The sequence below is a fragment of the Octopus sinensis genome, linkage group LG2 (genome assembly GCF_006345805.1).
Source record: "Octopus sinensis linkage group LG2, ASM634580v1, whole genome shotgun sequence".
Taxonomy (NCBI): Eukaryota; Metazoa; Mollusca; class Cephalopoda; order Octopoda; family Octopodidae; genus Octopus; species Octopus sinensis.
The window spans coordinates 118,732,407-118,757,868 of NC_042998.1; the positions used below are offsets into that span (position 1 = coordinate 118,732,407).

Genomic DNA, 25,462 nt, shown 5'->3' on the forward strand with positions numbered 1-25,462 from the left:
TCGTTGGCAAAAGTGTGTTGATTGTAATGGTACGTACTTTGCTGAATAAAATTTCCGCATTGTTGAAATATATTGTGGTGAAGTTCATGTTTCAAATCGTTGCTTACGTTTTACTCAACCTGATACATACTAAGCCACCACCATGCACAATTGTCAAGACTCTCTCACGAAACAACTCGCGTATATCTACTCAACATCCCATATGTAAGCAAGAAATATTCAGCGAAAATTCAAATATTTGTGGCAAGTTAAAAATGGTCATTCTCATTCACATAAATGTGGTTATGATCTCAAGCTTTTTATCGATTCACTTCGTACCATTCTCTCTCTCTCTCTCTCTCTCTCTCTCTCTCTCTCTCGCTCTCTCTCTCTCTCTGTGTCTCTCTCTCTCTCTTTCTTTCTTTCTATATATATATAACAGTTTCATGTGATGGAAACGACTTAGCATTTTATAACACATCTGGTGCTTTCACGCAATTTTCGTGCACACACATACATATATGTGTGTGTGTGTGTGTGTGTGTATGTGTGCACATATGCATACACACGCACAGACAGACTAAAATATATCTTTTACCTCTTACCTGTTTCAGCTATTAGACTGCGGTCATGCTGGTGCACTGTTTTGAAGAATTTTAGCTGAAAGAATGTGGTAGTGATGGGAAGACAGAACCACATACACACACACACACACAAATATAAGCGCGCACACACACACACTCACAGGTATATATATTCTTTTATTCTTTTACTTGCTTCAGTTATTTGACTGTGACCATGCTGTAGCACCACCTTAAATGTTTTCAGTCGAAGAAATCAACTCTAGGCCACATATATATGACGGGCTTCTTTCGGTCCGTCTATCAAATTCGCTCACAAGGCTTGGTCGGCTCGATGCTATAGTAGAAGAGACTTGCTCAAGGTACCGCACAGAGGGACAGAACCTGAGACCATATGGTGGGGAAGCAAGCTTCTTACCTCACAGTTACGCCTGTGCTATATATATATATATATATAATATATATATATATATATATATATATATACTAGCAGTATCGCCCGGCGTTGCTCGGGTTTGTAAGGGAAATAACTATATAAGCATTTTTAGAGAGTTACTTCCCTTATAGATGCCAATTCGGGCTTTCTTAGCCATTTCTGTTTTGGTGTCTTCAAGCCATGAAGTCGTTGTCTCCTTGACAACGCTGGTCTCCTTGACAACGCTTTACGACGTTGATTTCCTTACACTCCCTTCCCCACAGCTTCACGAGGGAGGGAAGAAGAGGGAGAAGCAAACAGGTGCAGATGTGAGCGTGGACGATAACTCCGCCGCCATCGACACACTATGCATTAAAATGGAATAAAAAATGATGTTAAATTATTTTTAAAATCGTAGACTCATCGTAGATGCGCGCTAATACCCAGACGGGCTCGATATGAATCACGACTATAAGATACCCGAATTTGGTTAAACTGCACCGCAAAATGTGGGAGTAGTTAGGAATCTAAATCGAAGGGGACAGACACTCACACAACTACAGTTTTATATATATAGATATAGGTATCTAGAAGACCCAAAGAGTGGCGGGTAACGCTTACTAAGTGCTATAGATGGTTAAATTCTTGGTTCGATAGTGATACGAGTGAGGAGTCTAATGTGTGTTTGTGTGTGTGTGTGTGTGTGTGTATATATGTGTGTGTGTTTGTGTGTGTGTTGTGTGTGTGTGTGTGTGTGTATGTGTGTGTGTGTGTGTATACAGAAATACATATTTTACGCTGTCTCTATATTCTGCGGAAATAGTAAACATTACTGCTCTTCTCAACATTTTACAAGTTTACTTCTTCCTTCTCACGATCCTTACCCACTCCGTTGGTCTCTGAAACACATTTCTGTCTTATGTTATCTCTCTGAAGGCCATGGCGTTTAATCCTATGTCGCTCCAAATTAAAAAGACTGACTGAAGAGATCATCTCTTGAAAATTCCATCTTTAATTTAGATATTGTGTATCAAGGACCACATTGTTTAATACGTTTGTTTCTTCTTTCAGCATTGTAGATTCCAATTTAAGAGCGTCTGGGTCGCTATTTCTACCAGGTCGAGTCACCAAATGGAATATCTTTTAATTTGCTCCTCAACCGTACCAACTTCATTAATCAGGAACAGCTGAAAATTTCGAAGGGATTGTCATTCCTACTCCAAATAAATAACATTATTTTAAGAAAATTATTTCCCCATCCAATCGATACGGAACAAACATTATTTTGCAGAAAAATAGCACTTCCACACCTCTCTATATATAACAGTCAACGGGTTTATTGTGCTTTGTTACAATCAACAAATGTTATTCTCGTGACGATCTGACTCCACACATTATATATCAAACAAATTTGAGAATAATAAACGCAAAATTTTGATTTGTTTTACTCTTGTGGCAAAAATCGATAAATTTATATATATCAAAATATAGTTTGGTCGCGTAATACATTTATTTGTTCCATGTAGTAATATAAGATTTTTATTTATTCTAGGAATTTTTTAAAGTAAGGCGTTTCATATGCATGTATAAATAGAAAGAAAGAAAGATAGATAGATAGAAAGAAAGATAGATAGATAGATAGATAGATAGATAGATAGATAGATAGATAGATAGATAGATAGATAGATAGAGGCACACACAGACGCACACACGCATACATACACATACACACGCATACACACCACAACAAACTATGACTTTGAACACTATAATGTTACGTTCTGGTATTATCATTTTATAAACAGCTCGCTTTGTGGTGTAGTCTTAACGCCATGTGTTGTTAAATCGTTAAAGAAAACCATCATTTGCCATTATTTCATATTCAAAATAAAGGGAAATAAATAGCCGAGACAATAGATCAATTAATTTATGTTCTATACCGGAAATTATGTGTCTGTCTTGCTAATGTAGCCTTTTGACCGGTGAAAATTGTCTGAATGATAACGAATTTCTCTATGAACTGCAACAGTTTCTTAGAAACGGTATTTTAGTTCATAATGTTTAATGTTGATCTGATGAGAGGTGATGGACTGATGAGATAAGACAAATATGTACGCGAATATCAGTCACAGAATATGTGGTAATTATTATTGAACTAAGTGTATAATAAGCTTTAAATAAAATTAAAACACTCTTCCTAGGTATACAGCAGAATGAATTTAAGCCAGAGATCATAGTCTGAAATCATACAATAGAGTAGCTCTTGCTTCCGCAGGCTCTACCTATTACTAAGGCAACTTTTTTCTTTGTTATACTTGCTCGGGTACATTTTACACATAACTCCTTCCTAGTGACATTCACTGCAATTTTTTTCTCTGAGGAACGTTCCATATTTCGAATTTTTTTCTGATATCATAACACTGCCCACGGTCATTTTGAAAACTGTAAGATGCATGAAAGTTTATAAAGAACAATAAAATATATAATGTATTTGAAAATTCATCTTATTTTTACTTTAGATAGTATAAAACTTTACATAAGTAGTAGTATTGGATGGACAGCCTGAAGAAACCGCTTTTCTGAAAGTTGTACTCATGCCTCTTCTACCTTTAAAATTGTTATATTCTGTATTTTATTTACATCAACAACTAAACAATGCAACGAAACCTAACACATAATCTGTCTATAGTATTATCCTGTTACTGTGCAACTCCGTCGGTAAATCTTTAACAAAACTTGATATATACTTGATGTGTGTATGTATGAATGTGTTATGTATGTATGTATGTATGTATGTATGTATGTATGTATGTATGTATGGCATGTGGCATCTCTACAAGTTTGTGCCTTTCAATTCTTTCAATAGTTTTTACTCGACTGCCTTGCGAATAATCTAACTTTTACATCATCCATTTCGTTCCAAAGTTAGAGCAGTATATACCTAGACAAAAGCTGGATATATTTTCGACATAATCAAATGTGAAATAATCGAATAAAGCAGGCAACAATTAATTGTATTAAAGCGCATGCTTTCAGTGATTGACTATTTGAAAAATTTGTCAATAAAATATACTCTTTGTGTGTCCTCACTTCCATTAACCAATATCCCGACCGATGTAACTATCACAACTATAAAATCTACTACAGTTCTCAGTATTATAGCAATGTATGTTAGAGCGTGTGCGTGTGTGTGTGTCATATATCTGTACCTTCTCCTACTCTCACCCCAAAATGTTCTTCTCTAACTCTCCTGACTGTCTCTCACTTTATCTCTCTCTCTCTCTTTATCTATCTATCAATTTATCTGTCTATCCGTCTATCTATCTATATATATATATATTATATATATATATATATATATATATATATATATATATATATATATATATTGTTATACATATATATATATATTGTTTCTCTCTCACACTTTCTGTCACTATTCTTATGAGTAACAAACCTCAATCTAAGTTATTTGCCAATCAAGATTATTTTCACTTTTCATTTGATTTTTATATGTATATATATTGATATATCTATCTCTCTGCATATCTGCTGCTATATTTGTACACCTGTCGACCTGCCTATCTATCTATCATGTCTAAATAAATAACCATTGAAACCTACAAAAAAAACCAGCTGAATAATGGTAGAGCCCCAGCATGACCACAGACTTTGAACTGGAACATGCAAAAGAGTTAAAAAGAGGAACATCCAGAGCTATTTCATATCTAAGATTATTTCACATTGCTTTAACTATCTAGCGATATAATAATCCATCCATCTTTCTATATTCTATCTGCAGATGCAGCTATCTATGTGAACAGACAGATATATCTACAACGCGTCCCTGCTATAAACAGGCATTCACTACTAACTCTTTCACACACACACACTTTCCCTTTTTAACTATACCACAAATTCATATGCTAAATTAGTTCTACTTCTCTCCCTAACTCGTCTTTCGTCTAAATATTTCCTCACATAATATATACCAATTCTTATTGGTAGCTCATAGCACTAATGATATTCTCTTACCCTCTCTATCTTCCTTCACCTATCTATACAACATTGTCATACATTTGGCCTGGAGGTATTAATATATAGATATTTATACTAGAAATAAACTAAAGGTGGGCGTTCGGAGATCTAATCGGTTAAAAATAATGTAATGGTAATAAAAATATCGTAAACAGGATATATATTCTCGTTAACAACCGCAAGAACAATGAACTCGCACTATCATTATTTACTAATGGTCCTTTATGTTCTATCATCAAATCCCAACAATGTTCACTTTATCTTCATCGTACGGAGTCGATAAACATCTTTCAGCGTAATAAATACCATTTAAATAAATGTAAATAACAAATCATTACAATAGGAAAAGCTATTGAAGATAGGAATTTTATCTGAAATTAACTGACACTGACAAAACGACATTGCTGAGCTATAATAGGATGTCCGTCTAACACCAACAAAAATTTGATCATGTGTATGTGGATACCTTAAATTATCGAAATATTATTTAGATATTGGCTCTGCTTGTCCGCACTGGTACCTGGTTATGCTATAAAAACAACTCTTCCAAGACATTTGAAGGGAACAAAGAAGAGGAAATAAACTAGAGATATTTTTCATCCTGATATGAATGATGGCATTATGTCATCTTTCAGTAGAGGTGAATTAATGAAAACACTGTCTGTACTATTTGCTGATAAAAGAGACTATTATATAAACTAATACTACTCAAAAATAGCAATATATTTATTATACACTGAATTTCACACTAGCAAGAACGGAAGTAATGCAGTATCTCTGGAAATTTTTATGCTACTTCCAGAGTGTTAAGCAGTGGCATTTCCTTGTACAAATCAATACGCATACATGCAATAAGTAATGGCTCTTAGCCCCGTAATTGCAGGGAATGGGCATATCTAAGTTTAATATATTTTTTCCCTCGCAGATATATGTTTGCCAACGAGTTATAATTCCTATTGTTCATCTGCATTGTCGGAAAATAGTGAGGGGATCTAAGTAGAAAATCTGAGACAATGAGTAACATATTTATATGAAAAGTGAAGTACAAACAATGTAAGTTCAGGAATGTTTTTTATTGCATAAGAATTATAGCCTAGCCTCAGGATAATTGACTTTCGAAAGAAAGAATTGATTAACCGTGGTCAAGATATTAACGGATAAAGTAATTTATAATGCCCATAGAAATTTAGAAGTTTCTTTATTGGCTTTGCATAGGGTCTGTTTTCGTGCATACTAATAGTGATATATTAAGAATAGCCTCTGAGATCATTTATCCGGAAATATTAATCAATTAATATTGATGTATTTAATGCAGGGGCATTGAAAGTCAATTTGTGAACATACTAACTATGCGTTAAGAAAAATATATTGCCATAGGCAATATATTATCAAATATATTGGCAACAAATGAAGAAACTCGGAACATGTTTCGGTATTTTTATGATATCATCAGCGAATTATAGATTCTCTTCGTGCGGAGCAACGAAATTTTGAAAGAACCACGGAGTAAATGCATAAGAGTGTACACTGTTTGGAGTAGAATATTAAATTGTATAGAGAATGATTAACTAACTACGCCACTTTTGCGAAAACCAGGTAAGTTAGATATAAAATATTTAATAAAAGAAGAATGCAAAATCTAACTAAAAATAATCATATTATTGGTCATTAGATAATATTGCTTTCACTTTGTTGCTCACAATAAAACATTATTGGTCATTATTACTTTGACCATTATTATTGGTCAATGTTACTTTCACTTTGTTGCTCTCAGGGAAATCGAGAAAGAACAAAACAAGAGAAAATTATAAAGAATTATAAAGGAGATTAAAATATTCATAAATGTTATTACTTATTACTCTAAAGTAAACGGTCCTTTTAAGCATTTATGCCGTATATTAGATATGCCAGAAATACTAGCCACACATCTCCCAAAATACACCCTAAAAATCATACAAAAGGAGAGCTGGATAATGAGAAGCTGGGTTCAAGGTACCTACGGAAAAGCTAAAATGTTTACGGCTTGAATAGCTTACTCATGGACCTGTTCGATGAGATGTGACATACGTGAAGCTGCAATAACAGCAAGTATTCAGAAAAAAACGTTCTCATCACTTTAAACATGTTGAACAGCAATGCGTCATTCAGAATTGCCCAAATATAGGGGTAGTGAGTAAAATAACCTCAACAGAGAATGGAGCTGGTAACAATAACGTGGTTCAGCAGTTACCATTTATACATGGAAGAAGATACCTTTGAATGTAGAAATATACTATTCAAACGCTTCACAATCAGAAACAGAAATCATACAAAAATATATTATATGGACAAAGGATTTCGTACTGTAGAATCGGATTCAAAGAAAAACGCAGTGATAAATAACAAAGAATAATAGTGACGTTAAGAACTATAGAAAATAGGAATGTTGTTCAAAAATAACTGACAAAAAGCCATAGGTGAGAAAGATTATTGATAAGCTTTATTATTTTCTTTTTTATTATTCGCTTATTTATTAGCAACGTCAAGAGCCATTGATAAAAGGGGACATGTTCATTGGCTGAGCAAAAACATCAAATTTAATAAAACAGTTTTGATACCGAATACGCAATTTGCAGGAATAGTGAATATACCTAAGCTAAAAACTGACCATACATCACGCAATAATCCATAAAAGCAGGTCTATTTATGTACACTGTCGTTTATTGTTATGTAAATCATATTCTTCCAGCTATGAAGATATACTTTAAATGAATGTCTCTTCTCTCTTCTTGTATTCCCCTCTTCCTATATTTCAGTATCTAATATATATACATATCTTTCTCAAATGACATTGAAGGTGACGTGACTTTTGAATATCAGCGAAGAACGTCTATTCTCATTACAGATTTGGCCATTGTGTGTGCAATGTCTACAAAAGTAGTTATGAGAATTCCAAACGGAATAATTGCATTACTGTAAAATATTAAAATACAAAGCTTATTTCATTGATTTATTTAAATTTCATTCGTATATTTGCCAATGCTGTCCAAACTAATTTTTTTCTCTTTTCCTTTATACTACAATTTTTAACTATTCTATTTTCCATTACATTATACATGGAAAAATACTTCGAAGGATTCAGCTATTAATTCAATTTATTGTATTCAGTCATTTATATGAAGAAACTCAAAAATATTTCATTTATGGTTTTTAAAATCTTTGCCCTTTTCAAATTATTTATTTTTCGTAATAGTCTTTATATTATTATAAACGGTGGACTGTGAGTTAGAATTTTATAGTCTTTAGATGTTTAATACTTATGGTCAACTTGACCCATTGAAACAGTATGTGTGTATGAGAATGAGTGTGCGTACACATGAACACACAAATACATACACAGATGCGCGCGCTCACATACACTCACACATACACATTGCATACATACATACATACATACATACATACATACATACATACATACATACATACATACATACATACATACATACATCAACTCGGAAATTGGAGAGGCAAAGTCATGTGTGGCAGTAATGTGGGCCTCTGCAATGATGGTCCTTGGTTTGAGCCAGACCTCCAGAGTTAGGAGCTTGGACGAGGTAAATTGATTGGGGAGTTATATTTTAATGCTCGAGATAATTCTACTGAAGATAAAGTAAAAGCTTAAGTCACGTTCATTTGAACCTTTTCACACTCACTCAGTGTGTGAGTACGCCGACATATGGAGCTTGCTGAACAGCTGTTGTCGCATGTAGAATGTATCCGAATTTATTGTAAGAACGGTCTTGCCACATTCATTAGTCTGTGAAAAACATGAAATTTTCTTGTTCTGTTGTTCACAATTTCTAAGGACATACAGCTTGTTCCTCGAGCAAGCCCTTATTAATTTAATGTGGAAGGTGGCGGTACAGGGAGAGATGGTGCTCTGCAGTAAATTTCCTGACAAGTAAATGGGTTATTTTCACCTGGGATGAATAGACATATTTATGCAAGATAGCCTGCATAAAGATGTCTATTCTCAGTATGAGCATTTAGGCCGGAGAACACAACAGTCAGAAGGCACCATTCCATGCTAGTCAGGATAACATTAGGTCTCTGAGTCTCTTTTAATTATGGGCTTTGTTTTAATTTCGATAGTCTTAATTAGTACTATATTCTTTCTAATAAAGATGCTTTATGTGAGTTGTATTATTATGTTATGTGGTGATTGCATTTCGTATGCGTTGCATGTTCTATTGCGTGTGAAGGGTAATGATTATGTAGATAATAGTCTATGTGGATTGTGGCGGGAGGGATGAGAGTTCTGTAAGCCAGTGTTGTGTAAATTTCTTATAGTTTTGGGTGTCACTTCTTTTTAAGCTTGATGATTTTTTACAGTTTTGTGGTATGATCTCGAATATTTTTCTTCTCGCACTATTGCTACAGTAAATATTGATTCTATGAGATTTTATTTGATCTTTTGACAGGTGCTTTTGTTGTAGTCAATTTCTAGAAACGTTTCACACCAAGGCTGCTTCGTGGTGATACCGGTTGAATTACTTGCAACTCGACTATGTAACAGGTTGTACCGGATTCAAACATACTAGTACTAAACTAAAGTTTTTTCAACAGTTGAATTTATGAGTGACCTTACTTAAAGGGTAACATAAGGCCGGAATGAACTCACCAGCACAGAACTACTGGTATTCCAGTACTATACTCCTTTTGTTTTATATGAGTACCATACTGAGATACCAGTGCTGTCGTAGTGATGCACTCATTCAGGTCCTTATCGCTAACATATAACATTATACATACATGCATACATATACATGTATATGTGTGTGTTTGTGTATATATGTGTGCGTGTGTATACACAGGAGAGAGATAAAGAAAGAGAGAGAGAGGCATTCAGTTCTATTTAAACTTTTAATACGAAGCATCTTTTCGTTTGTTGAGCACGTTCAACAGCTTTGCCTCTCTGAATGTCTCCCTTGTTTGCTGTTCTCAAACGACTATGCCTTTGTTTTCACAGATGATTTGATGGTGTTCTCAGTCTCTTTGTAATTATTGATTCGCCAGCAATTCTATCGCAATTGCTCTGCTAATTAACACCGTCTATTATGTAGCTTTTACAATTGGCTTTGTCTTCCTACATTGCTTGCCATCTCCGCAGTAACACATCTCGAGGTTTCTAACTTCTTCCTTTCCAATTTAATCCCTTTCTTTCGTCGCTCTGTTGGATAGCATTCAATTGCTGTGGTTTACATGGTAACACAAGCCAATTCCTGTTTAAAACCCTTTGGAGCTGTGAATGTATAATTGCATTGTTTTACACATTTAATCACGTTGATGTCTTTTGGAATTAAATTTTCTTCCTGCTTATGAAATAAAACGCAAGTGAAGAATATCCTGTTATGCTAATTCAACTTCATTCCTTATGACACCTGGCAGGTATTCCTCCCATCCTTTTAAAACTGAAAGTGTGTTTTAAAGAATAAATGTGTTAATTATGGGGTAAAATGGAGACTTATTTTAATAAATAAGCATTTATAAATGTATGCATCGAAAAAATAAGAATATTTTATATAAATGCATTATCTTCAAACGTCCTGCTTATACACAAATCAATTATGAGCAATGCATGGTTTTAAAAGTTAGGCATTTACAGATAACCAAGACCACGTCCTCCTAGCTTCGGCGTTTTAACAATGCATCCACGTCAAGTTGAAATATAAAGATTGCCTTTTTGTAATGATACTGCTGCTGTTGCTATTGATTTTTTTTCAGTAACCCTGTTTGATATTTGCGATATCAGTGCATAAACGATCACTAAAAATATCCATATATCGCTGGCAGTGAAATTTGATTGCATGCGGCTACCGGACGTCTGTCACTGAAGAGACAAGGCACGTCGAAATCCCGTGATCTGGCATCTCCGGCAGCGCCCATAACGGAAGATTTTCGTCTGCCAGTGATATAAATGAATATGCTCTTTGCCCCACGAGTTCATATAAAAGGTTCTCTCAAGATAAATGACGCAAAGTTCGGTGCTCTTAGAACACGTCCACGTTAAGTTGGATATAAATATTTTTTGTATTAGTAGTCCACGGTATACACCTCGCTCGGATATTAACCACTTCCGAGTTTCCGCTCGCTATGAAACATATGTAGTCCGGATCTTATATATTCTTTTCCTTAACTCTTGTATTCTTATTCGCATACCCGATAGCCCTGGTTGCCTACCGTGAAATATAAATAGAACTCTTTTCAATTTATCGAACTTCGACAAGAAGAAAATCCGCAACCTTTCGTCTCAATAAACCATTATTGTCCCTGAAAAGCGTTTTTTTTAAATTTACTACGGTTTGCTTGAAGCTAACTGTCTTCCTGCACCTCGATTCTTGGATCTTATATATATATATATATATATATATATATATATATATATGTACGCATGTATGTATGTATGTATGTATGTATATACCAAGAATCTTTATCTACCTTTGGAAACGCTCTTTCCCAATATATAAAAGAAAATTGGAAAACATTCATAGACGACTGTGTCGTACTCTGGAATGAAAACACGGATAAACTCCTGAAATTCAAAAGACTATTGAACAGCGTCAACCCAAACATACAGTTCACAATGGAATGCAACCAAAGGTAGCTCCCATTCTTGGATATACTAATTAAACAAAATGAACATAAAACTAGAAACAGACATATTCTACAAAACCACAGACGCCAAACAATATCTATTATTTAATTCATGCCTCCCAAGACACGCCAAAACAAACATCCCCTTCAACCTTGCAAGAAGGATATATGCAATAGTGTCAGAAAAAATACCAGAAACTTTAGACTGCAAGGATTCAAAAACACCCTGATTGACAGACACTACCCAGTTCAAGTCATAGAGGATGGAATCAGACGTGCGACATAAATCGACCTTAAGAAAAGTTCAACTTAGCAACACACCTTCCCCTAAAATACTGCCATACATATCCACATACAACCCCAGAAACAAAGAAGCCTTCACCATCATCATCCAAAATATATCAATGCTACATAAGGACCCCAAATTAAAGGAAATTTTACACACACATAAGCTCATTTAAAGCCACAAACAAACGAAATCACTAAAAAAAGGTCCTCACAAAGGCAAAATTATTTTCTAAAATAACTGACGCAAAAGTGAAGAAATGTGGTCGACCAAATTGCGCAACATGTCCAAACCTTCTAGAAGGATCTGAATTCCTTTTCAAAGAGGGACAAAAATTCAAAATCAAATCTGACTGTATTTGTGCCTCAGAAAACCTGATTTATGTTATAAGATGCTCAGGCTGCCACCAAATCCACATAGGGTCCACGGGATTATGGCTCAGACGCAGATGCACTCCGAGAATACAGAATGATAACCTTTAATGAACACATTGAGAAATGCGCAAAGTAGCTGCTATCATAATTTTTAATCTTTCCATTCTATCAATGTGCCATTGGGACACCAAGACAAGTTAGATTAAACAAGGAAATCTACTTCATTGAAAAATATAAGCCAAAACTTAATCATTTCTAGCAATTTTAAATAACGACACTTACCTCATTCTTTCTAAACCAAATCATGTTAAATTAATAAAACCTAGTCATTCCCAACATTTTTTATTATTTCCCTTATACCGAAAAAATCCTTGACCACCTCCCCCTGTCCGGAACTCTCATACTTCACTTCTTAGCGAAGAGGTGACACAATATCGGTAAAGAAATTTGAGAAATTTGAAAAGAAAATACGAAACCGGTTATTTCTCCAAAAACAATGTTAGTTTACACAAAATTTTATAACATTTTCCTAACATAACGATTTAAATATATTCTTTAACCATATAACACAAGTCTTCTGTAGTTTTTTCACTCAATTTTGTCTTTTATACATCCAACAACGTGTTTTCACATACCAACTCTCTCACCTATATATATATATAAGTTTAAAGGCTGACAAGATACTCACACACACACACACAGACATGAACACACACACACACACACCACACACACACACACATACATACACATATATATATATATATATATATATATATATATATGTGTGTGTGTGTGTGTGTGGTGTGTGTGTGTGTGTGTGTGTTCATGTCTGTGTGTGTGTGTGTGAGTATCTTGTCAGCCTTTAAACTTTTCAGCCCGTCCTTTTACTTAATTTGCTTGAATGAAATTAGCAATAGCTAATCAGGCCTATTCGCAACTGAATGAGCAGGCAAACGTATTCGATGCCAAAGAGGAGTGCATCTAGGAGAAGAGTGAAGCGGGCTGTACGCGACACCGGTAGCTGACCCATGCAGTGACATTCACAACATTTTTTCCAGCATATCACATTGATCACTACGCTGACTGCACAAGTCCTCGCCTTTTTGAAGTCATAAGTTTAAGTTTTAAAATGTTATTACAAGTGTTATGGTGGCCGCCTTGTAAACGCCGTTTTGTGCCTAGCTTCCTCTATAATACATCCTTTGTTATTCTATTGACATCCATTCTAACAATATATGCATCTTGATGAAGTGATTTTTAATCCTTATTGTTTCACACTGCTTAAACACAGCTCTGTTAGGAACGTTGTCCTTCTGTGAGATGTTATAAATTTTTCCGATATATCTTAAATGGAAATGGATATAAGATTTTGAACATCAGATCGCACACAACAAAAAACGATCAGACTGGAAGATATTTTACTTTATTAGAAGATGAAAATAGCCGCCTCAAGTGAAACAGCTACCGCTAAATACCACACAAAATTCAAATTGCAATACGACGTACTATATTTCAGTTCTGAGTTGTCTCAAAATTCCTGTATCGTGATAAAATTAGTAGTGTCTCAGAGTTAAGTATTTCAAAATTTTAGGGGCAAAAATTTGTAATTCCTTGAACATTTTCTGAGTATTTTAATATACAATATCTTCTACCTCTTAGTTTTTTGTTTCAGTGGTTGGCGTTAGGAAGGGCATCCAACCGTAGAAACTCTGGCAATTCGGATTATAACTTGGTGCAGCTTTTCAGCCTACCAGTTTCAGCCAAACCGTATAACCCGTGCGAGGAAGGAAAGCAAACGTTAAATTATGATGGTGATAATGATGCAGTCTGTGTGTGTTTGTATTTGTTTGTGCGTGCATGTGAGTGTCTGCGTATGTATACATACTGCTGTTAACACCAGCAATAGACAAAGAATATTTTTGACCTGGCTTTCACTTATACCTGAAGCGAGGAAGCTAATGATGAGATGGCGCCGAAACTTGCTGGCTGACTCACTGTCTGGCTAAGTGACGTTCGTCAGAGACGAACATAAAAATCATGGCTGCAAGGCAACATTATAAGTTAGAATAAAGTTCAAAGCAAATATCTAAAGTATTAGAATTCAAACGAATCTTGGTGGTAATTTTCGCCGAAATGTATTGTTTTCTATAACCATATAGTTTAGATGAACGTTGGTGAAATGATTCATTCATTTAATAAAATGTTCAAAAATTCTTTTTTGTACTCAATTCTCAATAATTCAAGCAAAATGTTTCAAAATAAATCTTTAATGTTTAAATAATGTGTGCGCATGTAAATGTGTGTGCATGAGTTTGACTGTGTATGCGTGTGTAGATGCGTGGATGTGTGTATATGTATATCTATCTATCTATCTATCTATCTATCTATCTATCTATCTATCTATCTATCTATCCATCTCTCTCTCTCTCTCTCTCTCTCTCTATATATATATATATATATATATATTATATATATATATATATATATATATATATATATATATATATAAATAGATATAGATATAGATATAGATAGATTCAGATGAATATGGTACTTAAGTTGAGGCACCAGAATTTGGTACGGTATTATCCATACAATTTCAAAATAAGGTGGTTAAAATCAGAATAAGCAACAAGGATATCCAGAGGTAATGCAGTACGATCGTTTCATGCAATTCCATTTAATTGAACAATGCAATCATTACATCAATTTAAAATGTAGAGCAATCTTCAGCTGCACAAAGACATAAAACTTAATTAAATTAGAACAGATGGACACATTAGGTATAATTATGCTAATGCGAGTGTGTGAGTGTGTGTATGTGTGTGTGTGTGTGTATACTAGCTGCAATGTCACCTCCGAATCCAATACTAATACAGCTTGCATTTCAGATTTTCTCCCACTAACAGTGAACGAACGGGGCTCAACCGCTCTAGCAGTAAACTGCAACCATGGAGTATTTAGGAAAATTTGCAAATGTCGGATTTCTTAACCACGCCCTCTTGGAGGATTCTGTCTACGTAAAAATGCAGTCTACACGTGCCGTGTTATAACACCGCACTCCCAACAGGCAAATGTATATATCGGCGTTACTGTAGATTTCAAGCGCCGCTACCGTGCATACATGAATTCTTTCTCTAATGCAAATTCTAAATTATCATCCTCTTTAGCAACTTATATACACGACATTAAATCTCAAAACATTCCTTACACCCGATCCTAGTCCATAGTAAGGGAGGACCCTCCATGCAATGCAAATATCAATGAGTCTGAGATATGTCAGAAAGAATCATTAACCATTCTTCGCCTTCATACTTCCTCATTACTTAATCGATTCTGTGGTGTAATTTATGCTTGTAAACATAAGAACTAGTCATCTTTCACGCACTTTACTAAATCTATATAATCCCATAACTTTAAGTATCTATACCCCAAATAACCTTAAACTAAGACAAAGTCAGCCTAGCAACCTACTACTTAAAAAATACTAACCTCTCATTCTTTCTCGTACACTCATTTCCAAATTCTTCTAATCCACTACTTCCCACTTTCCTTTTAGCCTCGCCACCCTCCCCAACTTCAAAGGTGCTTAACACTACCCAACCCCTTTGAAAACTAATCAGTTTACATCTTCCCCTCCTTATACATATCCCTCTATTCAATTTAATACACCTCTTCATACCATAACAGACTCCTCCAATACCAACCCAATTCCTTTGCCCCACTAGCAACTGCTATTGTGACCACTTACTCAACCCCCATTCTATCCCCCATCTATCTTCACTCATACCTCTCTACATGCCTTACTAATCTCCTTCAACCACTGAACCCATCAACATATTTCCCTCAAATAATGACCATTCCCATTTTCACAATTTCAACCTTTAAATCTATAGTCTTCATACAAACTAACACAAAGGTTACCATTCACATACTACCTAAACCACCCTTCCTTCCTCCTTCCACCTTCAACCTCTACCACTATGACTTTCTACTAGCCTCATTACCAACCCCTAACCCTGAAATTTATTTTCTCCTCTCGTTACTCTGCCTAAAACACTTAATTCTCCACAAAATCATACCATCTTTAATCTCCTTTCTGTCAACACCACAGATGTAAAACTTCTTCCCTGAAGATGGAGCCTGGTATTATCCGATGATGGAATCAATTTAATATTATTATTTTGGATCACCAGGCCCCAGGAACAGCTGTTGGACTCGTAAAACTTTTATTCAACCCTTTTAATTCCTGATATTATTTCTATTCTGTAATAGTCGAACTTTCTTATATGTAAACACATGTACATTTTTTTGTTTTAAATGTATCTAATATTTTTTGTATGTCAACTTGCCAAACTTGCTTAACATTACATTTACTCATATATACATATATATGTGTGTATGTATGTGTGTGTGTATGTATTCATTTATGTATGTATGTATGTATGTGTGTGTGTCTGTCTGTCTGTCTCTCTCTGTGTTTTTACGTGTACATGCTTATATAATTGACTTCAAATTTTGGTATAAGGCCAGCAATTTTGAGAGAGGGGATAAATCGATTAGATCGTCGTCAGTGTTCAACTGGTATTCATTTTTTATCTACGCCAAAACGATGAACGGCAAAGTCAACCGCAGTGGAATTTAAACTCAGAAAGTGAAGACGGACAAAATGCCGCTAGGTATTTTGCCTGACGTACTAACGATCCTGCCTTACGTGCAGAATCGTTAGCAACGCAACCACCTCTTGAATGTGTAAATTTAAGGCTATTTACCGCATCTGAGGCTAATCTAGTCTACTCCGGAGTCTGTTCTATCTTTGGTTGTCAACAGCTATATCATTTCTTTGTGTGGGTGGGTGTATATGAGCAACTGGATAAGTTTGAGATCAGGTTCCTGTTATCAAACTTGATTGGATTTATACGCACACCAACAAATACAATCAAACGGGCGTTAACATAATTGATGTAGTTAACCAATAAATGTTAATTAATTAAATCTACCTAGTGAGACGTATTAGTCGTTATTTAAACAATTATGGTAAAAACGGACAGAATCTAAATTCATTAAGATTAATACGATATGGCATCAAGGAGAAATGTATAGAACTCTTGCACTTCGGTAACTATTCCAGACATAATTTGGTGTTATTGAAATCAAGTGAAACGAAGTCTAAACTTTAGTGCACTATCTTTAATACCTGGTGACTGGTGGTCAAACGTTTGGAACGTAGCGTAGTTGCAAGTATTTGAAAAAAACTTCAACTCTAAAGAGATGAGATTAATTGCCTGAAAATTCATAATTATATACGCATTTTTTACTTCTGATTTTTAATAAATTTTGTTGATAAATTGACAAATGTAGTCATGGTGAAAAGTCACAGATATGAGGCATGTATGCATATTCATTAGTTACAAGTAATATTAAGCTGAAACATTTCTCATGATCTTGAAATAATTATGTTCCACTATTTGCAGAAGGAAACACAGCGGCTGATGAAGAGATTATTCTTAGATAATGTTTTCATTAATAATGAATGTCAGAAAAGCTATTCACTTAAACAATTATCTAGAAAATCGGTAATAAATTGTGGTTAAGAATCTTAAATTTAGCCCATGCAAATATTGTTTACTATTCCTTGCTTGGGCTGAATTTCGAAGTAAATTGATAATCGTTAGAGTTAATGTACTTAAAGTTAGCACAAAGTAATTATGTGGAAGAATAATAGCAAAGGATTAACAGTACTTTAATTATTTCTTCCAGTATGAGAGACATCTAAGGCCATATTTTGGAATTTATGACCATATCAGCGAAATGTAGTATCGAACGTAACATAGCAAGGTAGTGAAGAGTGAACCATTAAGTGATATAATAAAATTAACTAGGAAACAAATAATTTAACATTCACAGTATATTTGCAATCTAGTGGGTCGCATTACACGCATAGCGATGAGCAAAAAGGACCCAATCACAAACGAATGATTCTAATCGTGAATCAATTGAAACTGGATTTGGGTATGAAGGCCACAAATACTTTTACTCCCAACTACATGGTTCCCGTTTCAGTCGCACTGTTTGACATCTTCGGCACTCTAGCCTCGGGCTGACCCAAGGCTTTGAAGGAGATTCGGTAGACGGAAGCTAAAAGAACCCCGTCGCGTGTGTGTGTGTATGTGTGTGTGCGCGCGTGTATGTGCATGTGTGTGCGTATGTGTGCTGATGCATTGTCGTGGTGAAAAAGACCCCTTGCGTCAGTCTTCCTGGGAGTTTGGTCTTCATAGCCTGTCATAGTTGGTATAATATTGTCCATTGATTTTATGGCCTATGTCAAGATTGTCAATAAGCACAACGCCTTTCGCATCCCACCAAAATTGACGCTATCACCTTCCCTGCTACGAACTGATGTTAGCTTTCTTTGGACTCCAAAATCAGATGAAGAGGGATATACCACTGCATGGATTGCCTTTTTGTCTCTGGCTGAAATTGATGAACCCAGCCTCATCCTGACGTGGAAAATGTTCGACGAAATCAACTGGACCAGCATCGAACAATGTCAGGGGTTCCCGTGATGTGATCAGCTTGGTTCACTTTGGATTAGGTGAGAGAAGACGTGGCACCCAGCGAGCAGAAAACTTCGTCATTACAAGTTCATTGAGCAGAATATTCTCAACTCTCTCACGGGTTATGCTAATAGGCTGTTTGATTTTATAGTCAATTTCCTGTCAATTATCACCATGTGAAAAACACGATCAATATTTTTCTCGGTAGTAGCAGTAGCATAACGTCCAGACCGTGCACTATTTTCAAGACTCTCCCTTCCCCTCCTTAATTCAGCCGCCCACTTTTGCACTGTTGATAAAGCTGGAGCGTCATCCTTTACTGTAGTAAGCATGGTAGCATGAATGACCTTAAGGGCTAAATCCTTTCTTTCCTGCAGGTACTTGTTAACACTACGATACCAAATTTTGTCGATTTTCAAGGGATGTCGCTACTAGTTACCTTTAAATTCTTCTTTGAGCAATCAGATTACCTTGAATAAAACAATAGTTTTAATAAGAAGTGATGAAATACATGCAAGATTTCATAGCTCGAGCATCCCTCTTTCATAGTCACCCAGGAACGTTTCGGCCTATCTTCATATTTAGCAACAACATAAGATGTTAGCTAATGCTGCACTGTACTCAATGCTCTCATACGATTCCCTCGTCAACTCTTCCACCCGTCTCTCCCTTTATCCTGACACGCTTCCCTCTTAACATCTCTAAAAAGTTCAGCTCTCTCTACTCCTACATACCTCCTTCTCATTGCTTTCGTCTTCATTCTCATTCTTCCCACTCAGAATCATATTTCTTTCACATTCGACCCTAGTATTCGACTATCCAAATATACGTATTTACACCAAGACTGCAACGCAAAGACATGTAAATTTTATATCAATTCAGTTTCTTGCTCAACTAAGATCTATTTTATTTTTTACATATGAACCACTACTACATTTTCTCAGTTATTCCAGCATTAATTTTCAATTCTTGACTTTTACAGCGTTATTTACCTATATGTTTCTAATACTTGTTCTACGTTTCTAAATTCATATATTGTTATATTTGCTGCTGCCTGTCCAAATGAATTCGGTTTTCTTTCCTTGTGTGATGCGTGTGAGTGTGTGTGTGTGTATAAATGCATAAGCATTTGCGTATGAAAGCATATATGTGTGTATATACATAAATATATATATATACTCACCTACACACACACACACACACACACACACACACATACACATATATATATATATACATATACAGATACATATATACACATACATACATTCATACATACATATATACATACATACCAGTGAAATGTAGACTATATTCATCACAAGTAAATGTCGTTTGCTCATACTGTTTAACCAAATGTCATTATTTAGTGAAAGTATGCTAATCTCTTAGCTTATAGCACGGTGGTGCTCCAGCATGACTGTAGTTGCACGGTAAACGAATAAAAGAATATAACGGTAGTGTCCCAACATGACGCAGCTTTAAAGCAGAAACAGTTTAAAGAATTATATATATATATATATATATATATATTTATATATATATATAATATATATATATATATATATATAATATATATATATATACATACATACATACATACATACATACATACATACTACATACATACATACATACATACATACATACATACACACACACATGCATATACATATATATATATATATGAATATGTGTGTGTTTAAAGTAAATTCTTTATAGTCGAGACTTGAAACATAAACAACATCTGCGAAATATTATAGATGTAAATATACTTTGTTACTTCGCCTCTAAAATCGTTGCAACATATTGTCCTTACATATAAGTTTATTGACTAATCACCACTTGACGAACACCCCTCGTTCTCATATATACGTGTGCTCGTGTGCGTTTGATGTGTGTTTGTATGTTTGTATATGTGTGTCTGTGAGTGTATGCGTGCTTTTGTCTGCATCTATATTTGTGGTTATGTTTATCGGTGTAAAACTTTTCCTGTGCTATAAAGCATAATTTCACGAATCAACAAACCCATATCATAAAATTAAATAGCAGATTGATATACGTAAGCGGTCAGTATGATTTATTAGGTCCCTTTAACTGGTTACACTTGGAAATGTGCAGTTCAATGCAAGAAACACGCGAAGATAAAGAAAAACAGAAGGCTTAAATGCATAAACATCTTCACAAAATATTCAGTGAGAATAAGCAGTTGTTACAAATTGTACATTCTCTGAAAACTTAATTAAGATAGATGTGATTTATCCTTGATTAAATCGTCATTAGCTCGACCTTTGGAAGAATAAGGCGGTGGAGAAGTTTTGTAGAAGCCATCTACAATATCCGATGAAATGGTTGAAGGAAGAGTGTTGAGTTAATTCTAGATGTAACGCCAGATTGAATAGGGAGAATCATACATGGGATAGGTTGCATACAGGGTTTTCTAGCGCAGGCCGTTGTAATATGTATGGAATGACAGAAATGTTCGGAATAGTACATCTTATAGCTAGTAATTAAAGTATCTTAGCCAGTGTAACATTTAAAGTAAGCCGAAACGTATAATTTTGCATGCCTGTTTTTTAGCAATGTCGTGTCAAATATGTATTACTCGGGTATTTTTTCCCCTTTTCTTTCAAGTAATAATGTAGCTATGAGGTCTTCGTGATTAATCCCCTGGGACTGTGTTTTTTATTATTTTATGGATAATTCGAAAGTTATTTTTTCAATCAAAATTGACCGCGTGCTAAACATTGAGAACAACATTGATGGTTGTGGTGATGATTTAATACAAGATTATTGTCATGATATTTTTTACAGATTATTTTGCTGTCCTCATTCAGTTATAAATAATATACATTAAAGATGAAGCAGCAGAAAACTAGTGGGTATTATTAAGCAAGAAATATTCAATTTAATTAAGTGCGTACAGATAAAAATTAAATTTAATATCAACACCTGAAGGGATACATAATCCAACAAACTATATAAAAATAGAAAGGACGTTAAAACTGATACAAGAATTATGCTTCTACATCTATGTACATACTAATTGTCGACATGAGATATTTTTGACTTTTGGTATTAACAAATTAAGAGATAAAATTATTAGGTAAATTATTTCATTTTAATCAATAAATTTAGTCTATGTAACATCAATATAAACTAATTTCGAATTCATATTGTTTCGTTCGTCTCCCCAAACTGAACAGCATCCATTAACACCAATTTTATGAGCTGCATATATATTTCATGAATTGTCCTAGATACAACACTGATTATTTTGAATAAAAGCTAACGAAACAAGTATGTATGTCTCACATAAGATAATTTATTGCTTTGATAAACAGTAATAATCTATAAACTTGCATAGGAACTGCCATTAAATTATGCTTCCCTTCTGTCGTTTGTTGTCGTTTCTGAAGAGTGTTATATTTCAAACATGAATATTAAACATATACAACAAAATAGCGCCGAATTAACTGCCTTCATTATAACAAGTACTACACAAAGTTTAGTTTATTACAAAGCTATTGAATAAATATTTTAAAAAAATATCTCAGCGGGTTCTGTTTTCTGTTGAGTTACGGAAGACACAATGTCTCTCAAATCTAATATCTACTGTTCCTGCTCCTCACAGGTATACTATGGTCATTAGCGTTTATACACACACTTGTTTTTTTTTAATGTGAAAGCAGTACTAAACAGTTTCGTTTCGGATTCCACACCGCAGGGTCTAATTTGGAGAAATCTGGGAGGTACTAGCAGAAATTAATTAAAGCGAATTCAGTGCTTGACTCAATATTTAAACCTAAACAATGTACAAAACTTGATTGCAGTAGGTTAGAATCTTCAAAGTGTAGTGTCTTATATTCAATACTTTGAGGGTTATATTTTGCAGAATTCTGCTCAAGTCCAGGCGATTCTGTTGGTTAGACAAAAGTAGATAGCTACACATTTTCATCAATATTTTGAATTCTACCAATTCATTTGAGTATTTAATTTTCTTATATCTCTTTTCTCTGTTTAAATGTAGCTGTCAGCTCAATAAACCGCTTAGTAAGATACTATCAAGTTATTACTATATGACATAGTATGGAAGAATTCGTTTATGAATTTCCCGAAATAATTATATTATTTCTCCAAGAAAATAAATTGTTAGACAAATTCGATATATTAATAAGTAAATTGTGAATAATAAATAAAGCTATACTTGCGATGAGTTTCAGGGAATCTATAAGTTGGCTAATAATCAACGTGTTTATTACTTTATATAAAGAAAGTAAATAGCTTAATAGCGAGAAACTGGTATCTCAAGAGAATTGAGCAACTAGATGTGGTAACACACGAAACATAATGTTTTATTGATATGCTTCATTAATATGTTGCTTTTAGCTGTGTACATGAATTACACACACACACAGACAAAGGCACCAATGTATGTGTGGTGTGTGTGTGCGCGCGCGTGTATGTGTGTGTGTGTGTGTGTGTGTGTGTGTGTGTGTGTGTGTGTGTGTGTGTGTGTGTGTGTGTGTGTGATACTGAGTCATTCTTTTAGACGTCTCAGTAATTGGACTGCCAGCAGTTTTAATCGGTTTTATAGACTTTAGTAGATATTTCTCGCTAACACTTATTTTATCGACCTAGTAGTCACTGAATGATGGCTCGGTCTTACATTTTTGGCAAGCAGCGATGTAACACGTTACACAGATCTGCATTGGTATTCATAAGCATATATATATATATATATATATATATATATATTATATATATATATATATATATATATTCATAAACACACATACATACATACGTACATATATATATATATATATATATATATATGTACGTATGTATGTATGTGTGTTTATGAATATATATATATATATATATATGTTGTGTGTATTTGTACGCACATGCATACACATGCCGCACTTCTGTTCGTGTTTCTGCGTACCAAGTTTCTCTCAATATTGAAAGGTGGCATTCACAAACAAATGGAAGACATCGAGAGCAAGAGGCTGACAAACTTGATATGCAACGTTTTCGATTTAATGGAGAGTAGAAAAAGGGGTTTTTATGATGCCAAACAAGACGAGGCAAAATGTTCTTATCGAAAGCGAAAATTATGTAAATACAGTCGATAAAAAGGAGAAAATTAGGGAAAATGAAGGAGAATAAGAAGTATATCTAGGAGATAAAATAGTGTAGATGCTGAAAGCATTCAAAGTGTTGAACGAAAATGGATGTAATAATCAACATGGAGCCCTGCCATGGTAACATTCACCAGAAGGATGCTGACAGTGATTCTAGATCTAGCAAAAGATGTAAAATGAGGACGAAAGTGAAGCTGATAAAAAGTAAATGGATCCCGTTGAATGGAGAAAAAAGAGAAAGATAAAAACCAAAAAGACAACAGAAAGAAAGTATCTGTAAGTGAAGCATCTACTGAAGTGCAGCAAATAGAAATAGCATAAGATATAAAAGAAAAGTTTTCAATACAGGATGCATAATGATGCAATTTCTAAGAAAACGCTGAATATAAGCAATGAGAATTTCATAGTAAGGGTTTACAAGCTTCCAGCATCCAATAAAGTTATAGATTACTCACACAAACATACATTACACGCACACAGATGTACATACATGCATATAGCCAAACACATATCTATGTTCATTTCTTACCCAGCGTCTGTATGCGTATGTTTTCAAATATCTTATTTTTAATCTTTTGCTTGTTTCAGTCAATGCGGCGATGCTGGAGCACCGCCTTGAAGGATTTTTTATCGAACGAATGGACCCCAGTAATTATTTTCCCTTAAAGCCAGGCGCTTACTCTATCAGTGTCTTTGACCGAACCACTAAGTTACGGAGACGGAAATACTTCAATATTGGTTGTCAAGCGGTGATTGGGGACATATGCAGACACCAAGCCACACACTCACACATACGCGCGCGCACACACACTAACAAATACACATGCACATATGTGTGTGCGTGTGTGTGTGTGTGTGTGTGCGCGTGTGTGTGTGCGTGTGTGTGTGCGTGTGTGTGTGTGCACGTGTGTGTGTGCGTGTGTGTGTGCGTGTGTGTGTGTGTGTGAACATGAAAAGCACTTTATTTGAGAAAATTACATTTTCAGACCATACAGGCATTATGAGTGAAAAAGTTAATGATGCCTATGAAAAAATCTGTCCAAATGTAGAAATAAGTATGCAAATATACGCATGCGCTTATAGCAGAATGAAATAACAGGAAAGAAATTTCACGCAGACATCCAGTTGGACGGTTGGCGGGCCAGGTTAATGAAGCAGTTCTCTTCATTAGATGCAAGTGCGTGTTGTGGAATTGTGTATGTAGCCTAACGCAGCGTACAAGCTATGAACATCAGCACTGATCTGAAACATCGTTACTGCATGGAGTGGGTGGAATGAAGTGCAGACCCTTACTGAGAAGAGAGCGCTCCACCAGAGCCTGGTACATACTCTGTCGGTGTCTTTGACCAAACCACTAACTTACGGAGACGGAAATACTTCAATTCTGGTTGTCAAGCGGTGATGGGGGACAATACAGACACCAAGACAGAGAGGACAGAGATG

General features: G+C 34.9%; 1 long non-coding RNA gene across 1 annotated transcript; it reads right to left on the bottom strand.

Annotated features, from left to right (window-relative positions):
• Positions 1–24,881, bottom strand: LOC118762318. The gene is made up of 3 exons (XR_004998069.1): positions 24,849–24,881; positions 15,783–15,785; positions 1–119 (listed from the first exon to the last, which is right to left on the bottom strand). It is a non-coding gene; the product is annotated as an uncharacterized LOC118762318 (long non-coding RNA).
• Between the last annotated feature and the right edge of the window lie 581 nt (positions 24,882–25,462).